This window comes from Pollicipes pollicipes, unplaced genomic scaffold (genome assembly GCF_011947565.3).
Source record: "Pollicipes pollicipes isolate AB1234 unplaced genomic scaffold, Ppol_2.1 Scaffold_6686;HRSCAF=7923_pilon_pilon_pilon, whole genome shotgun sequence".
Taxonomy (NCBI): domain Eukaryota; kingdom Metazoa; phylum Arthropoda; class Thecostraca; order Pollicipedomorpha; family Pollicipedidae; genus Pollicipes; species Pollicipes pollicipes.
The window spans coordinates 45,575,063-45,581,062 of record NW_023596921.1 but is presented as its reverse complement, the minus strand read 5'-3'; positions in this window follow the sequence as shown (position 1 = coordinate 45,581,062).

Here is a 6,000-nt window from a genome sequence, read left to right as displayed (position 1 = left end):
GCCGCTTACCCCTCGCCGCCTGCCGACACGACGAATGAGCTCGACTCAAGGCAGCATCGACCCGGGCCGAGCCCTCCAAACCACAACCATTCAGCCAACTGCCAACATCGACCTGGGCCGGGATCGGCAACCCATAGACACTCAGCGCACTCCTGTGGGACATAACTGCAAGCTCCACTGGTCTACTGAATCATGGTTGTCAAAAAGGATTTAAAATATCTGTTGATGGTATGAAGTTAAGGACGGGTGACTTCTTTGAATGTCGTTTATCTTTCATGCGCATTCGCAATCCTCGTAGCGTTTAGAGAAAATAGAAAATTGATCAATAGAATAGCGCAGGTTGTCCCGCTTCGCGGTTCTTGACTCGAATTTTATGCTGGAACGAATTTAGATCCGTAAAAATGCCTCTAATTCCGATTTTGAGAACGAAAGAAAGCTTAAACTTCTAAAAACCGGTTTTTCCCAAATTCCTAAATAACTGGAGCAGAGGCACTTTGCGCTTTGTTTGTGACCATAATCCCCGTAACTTTAACCATTTCAACACTCCCTAATGCAAGGGCCGCCACCGGGAATGCATGTAACATCGGACCGATGTCAAAACCTTTTCGGAATCCTTACAGCGTAAGCGGAGCACTGCAAGCAATAAAAATGTTAGATATACCTTGGGAGCATGTCGCTACGTCGCACACACTTAAGCCGCGTCCGACCGGGAAAAGCCAACTTCCCCCACGGTCTTTCGAGCACAGGTTAAAAACGAACGATTGCAGCAGCATGAACGTGTTGCATCACCTGTGCATCTATCAAGTTGGTGCCCTTTGTGTAAATTTGAAGCTTTTATCTACCAAGATCAGTGACCTAGGTCAGTTAAAGAGGTCAACATCTAAACGACTTTGACCATAAATAGCCTGTTTGTGGTTTATTTATCATTGCTCAAACCTGCTCTTCGAATAAAAATGCCTCTTTTTCAGACAAGGTGAGCTCGGTGACCTGAAGTCATGTCGGTGTTTGTTATTTTCCGTAAATAATGTACATTTGTAGGTAGGTTTATGTGGTTTCGTTCTTTGCATGTGAGGTAGAGTACTAGCTCACATGCACCGTCACCATATGACAGGCTTTGGCTCAGGTTACGACTTACCTCTAAGGATACCTTCGTAGAACACATGCTGAGCTCAAAATAAACAGCTCTTTAACGTAATTTTGGGCGTAGAATTCGAATACTCCATTGGAAACAGGCTGTAGGATCATTCTAATGCATAATGAAGTCACAATATGTCACGCAAGCACATACCAGGTCATACGATGTCATCCAAGATCAATGACCCATGTTGCCAGTAGTGGAAAGGCCAGATGAACGAGTGCGACGTGTGTAACCATCTCATCGTGTTGTGTTACAATTTCACATACCAGCATACTTGTCAGCAAAGGGGCTATATATGATGTTGATAACGGCTAAGTGATCTTGAGTGCATGTACATGTATAATACAGTATTTCTGACCACAGAAAGACACGGTACACATAAGATAGACCCGGTTGGCTGTTGAATTTTTCATTTGGATGGTTTATGGGTTCGACCTAACCTGGCCTGAGATGGCTTCTAGGTAAGCCTTAAATAATATCCTTGTGTCTGGAATAACTCTATCCCACAGCTGCACCTAGTAGAACTAATTTAGAAAAAAACATTGTGGAAAAGTATCGTTTTTATAGGCTCCTGGTAAACCAATTTGGAACGGTGACCTGATCTGACTTGACTCTTCTGGAGGAACAAAAATTGTTGGAATAGCCTCCCCAAAGTCTTAAGTTTTATGTCCGTGCCCTCCATATCCGTAATCACGCGTTAGCATAGATTTTAACTGCATCTCTAGAAACGACCGTTTTTTACCTTTCGTGACCTATAGTGACCTCAAATTCAACCTAAGGTCAACATTTTTGTACGCAGTCTTTATCAATTGACATAATTTTCACAACGGTATCGTTGTTGTTCTCATACGGCGTCTGAAAGTTAGAGATTTCAGGGGGAATTCAACTTCCCCGGACGAGCTCGATTGTTTCTGACCCCGGGCCGGGCGCAGGCTAGCAAATGACTTTTGAGGAGTTTTATATTAATACTTTGAATCGTTTCATTGAAGCGTCAAATGGCATCACACATGTTGATAAGCTCCTGCTGGTATGAATCTGTCGATTGGTTTCATTGTTATTGCTGATCTTCATGATTGCTGTTGAATCCTTCTGTTAGTCAGGTCGCTGAAACGTTGACCTCGCAGTGTTAACTACCGCACACTTTTTCATGGAAATGTGCTCTACATAGTATGGAAAGCCAAATTAGCCTGGCTGACACGGCGGCGGATCTAGCCTGGAGTTGTTTTTTTTTGGGGGGAGGGGGGGGGGGGGCGGCAACCGTTCGTCGCCAGCTGGCTGGTGTGGGATCCGAGGTCTGGTGCATGGTGCCTCTCGCTGGTACCCAGTAGGGACACCATTCAAACACTGAAATGCTTTTGAATCTGCTATATACAGCATGCACGTTTACAAAGCTCGTAATGAGATATTACTTTCAAGAGAAGACGAAACTTTTTTGAAGTTCTGGGAATGTTTTGGGGCCAAAACGCACTCTCAGAGGTTTTTTTTGGGGGGGGGCACGGCCCGTGCCCCCCCCCCCCCACCCCCAGGATCCGCCTGTGGGCTGATATATGTGTAACCTTGAGCATTTCTCAGAATTCAGGATGGCGCCGCCGCCATCTTCAATTCCAAACAGTTTTCTTATTTTGATCTGGATGGCGTTGATGGTCGTGTTGTATCTCTTTATTGGGTTAGCATGGATGGCGAGTCTATTTCTGTTCTCATCGTTAGGCTGCGAGTAACGCCAAATTACATGTCAAATTTCAAGCCCAGAGAAGGCCTTTGAGGTGCAGCGTCACATCTAAGGAGATCCTGAGCGCAGTTCAACCGTCCAGCATCCGTCACATTCCTCTACTACTTTTCATAATTATCATCATTCTGTTCATCTAGACCCCCTCCGTTATCTTCGATGTCCTTCTTTCTGCTTGTGCAACGGCTATAGCATGCGATTTCTCCCAAGCACTTCTAGTGGCCTGTAAGTGAAAAGGCTGCTTTGTCACTGTCTGCAGTTGCAGAGTTGCGCGCTGCAGCTATTGGTAGATATGATTGTGAAGACTTCGACGCTCCAACCGAACTTGGCAATATCCCTAGCTTCCCTTCTTCAGGGAGGGGGATTACGGGCAACTTTGGAGTGGGGGTCAGGAGTGTGGTGGGGCAGTCGAGCCTCCGAGCCTTAAGTCAGGCTTTCTGCGGTCCCAAGAACTGATCAGACGACGCGCTACGGTAGCCAACGGAGGTCAGCCAACACCTGATTCGCTGGCACTACGGTCGCGCTGTCACTTGCCTGTGTCTCGCTGTCACTTGCCTGTGTCTCGCTGACACTGCCTGTGTCTCGCTGTCACTTGCCTGTGTCTCGCTGTCACTTGCCTGTGTCTCGCTGTCACTTGCCTGTGTCTCGCTGACACTTGCCTGTGTCTCGCTGACACTTGCCTGTGTCTCGCTGACACTTGCCTGTGTCTCGCTGTCACTTGCCTGTGTCTCGCTGTCACTTGCCTGTGTCTCGCTGTCATTTGCCTGTGTCTCGCTGTCACTTGCCTGTGTCTCGCTGTCACTTGCCTGTGTCTCGCTGTCACTTGCCTGTGTCTCGCTGCCACTTGCCTGTGTCTCGCTGTCACTTGCCTGTGTCTCGCTGACACTTGCCTGCGTCTCGCTGACACCTGTCAAGCGTTCGCGCCCGTTAGTAGCTTCCTCCTGACACGCTGGGAAAGGTGCTTCGTCTCTCTCACTTTTCAGCTCGGTAAGCGAGCATAATTGTGGTGACCTGCCATGAAGAAATACGGGGGCATTGCCTTGGGCAGTGCTGCTGAAGGAAGAAGTTGTAGTTCCGCCCCCAAGCAGGAGCATGAGCGCCAACAGTGTAGGCTTGAAGAGGCATGTCACACACGTGCTTCTGGTCACGTGCTCTTTGGCTGTCGTCTCCAGGTAGTCCCTCAGCTCCTGGTGCGTCTTGGCGTCTTTCGAGTACAACCTCTGCAGCAAATGGTGACAGTAAGGTGTACTCTTCCCGACTCACCCACCAGGCTTTGTAGCTACAGCGCTGCAAGAGGCCCTCAAATCCGAACGCACCTCAGCTCCCGACAAGCCTCCGTCCGCAGAAGAATCGCGGGCGAATCTCACTGCCGTCAGGTTCAGTCAGCAGTGAAACGCGGCATGGCTGTCGAAAGTCCACAGGTCGGAAGAGCCAGCCGGTTGGATGGGTTTCAATGTTCAGCAAGACCGAGTGGTGGCGGGCTTCGCCCCTAAGTCTAAGGCGATCGTGGTGCTTGGGCTGATGGTCGACTCACCGCCTGACAGATATTATTCCGTCTACGCTTGCGTGTCTCGAAATGATTCGCAATGCTCTCCGGGTGCAACACACGCATTTTAGAGCCGACCTCGACTGGTATCAGACTGCATGCCAAGTCTAATCCAGCGACCCCTAGCGCCTGACCAGCCTCATACTTCACTCGCACAGGCACGATGCACACTCCCGTGAATGTCCTGGGCTGTGTAGGTGCACTGACGAGGGGACCTGCCGTCAGCGTAACTATGAGCGCAGCGTTTGGTGGCGGCGTCACCAGCAGGACAAACGGAAAGGCCTTCAACAGCGCCCTCAGGGCATACCGTCTCATTATCCTGCCGCAAGTCTTTTACGTACCAGTAGCTGAGCGACTGCACGGGAGCAGCACACAAACTAGTGTAACAAGGGGCACTGAGCACCAACAGGATGCGGATCGATCGCCCGACGGAGCATAAACACTATCAATCTAGCCCCGGAGTCGCCAGCGTTTAGCCGGACGTGATTTTACTATGCTTATGTACGTTGTTACGCTGTTTGATCTGTACCCAGCTACTCTGCTCTAGCTGTGTTTCGGCTTGCACTGTTTTCTAGGCAGCAGACAGCCTCGCTTCCGATTAAAGCCACTTTAACGGGATTTCAGCACCCTTTGGGGCTACAGAAGCGTGATTTGTGAGCTAAAATATCACGTCCTGGCAGAGTTGTGAGCCACCATGGCTGTCGCGTTGCAGAGACGAGTTTCTGAATGAGCACTGTAGTACATCCGATAGTACATGTCTATGTATGCGTTATAGTCTGTTATAGACATGTGCATATAACGCACTATTCCATGCATTGTGATTCATAACACATGTAGCCGATGCGAGTTGTACCCTTCCAATGAGTACGAGGAGATGACAAACGGCATATATCAACCAAAAGAAGGATTTGACTGCGTTGTAATTCAGTTCGACCTTTGGATTTTTCGTTGACCTTGACGGTGACCCGATGCATTAAAATAACCCCGCCGAAACGGGCTGTCTGCCATCGAAAATTCTCATCAACTGATATCACACGATCCCCTAAGTCATCGCGATAAAACCTTGAAACTGGACCAGTATTTAACATGACGGCGGTCGCCATATTAAATCTGATAAATGTGCAAAGTCGCGCAAGAGCAACCAAGCTAATATGGCTCTACCACCGATGTACAGCTAGCTATACAGGATGTTTGTTTCAAAATTGCGGAAGTTTGTTTACATTGCATGGTCTCATATGACAAGTATCATGGGGCAACTCGACTGCACAAACCCATTCAAGTGAAACGCGTCTTGTATAAACACGCGTTGGATAAATAGCGTACAGTTACATACTTATATCATCTAAAAATGCAGTTCCTGTGAGTGGTACCCTTGCAACAAGCACGAGAAGACAATGAGTGCTAAATATAGCTCAATAAAGGGGATTGTGGTGGTTCATGACAAAATTTGACCTCTGGCTTTCGATTTGACCTTGACTTTGACCTCATTCATTACAACTGACAGAAAGGGACTCCCTGTCATAGAAAACCCGCAACACCGGTGTCACGCGAGCCTCAATGTCATCGAGAAAAAGAGCTTCGAAGCTGGGC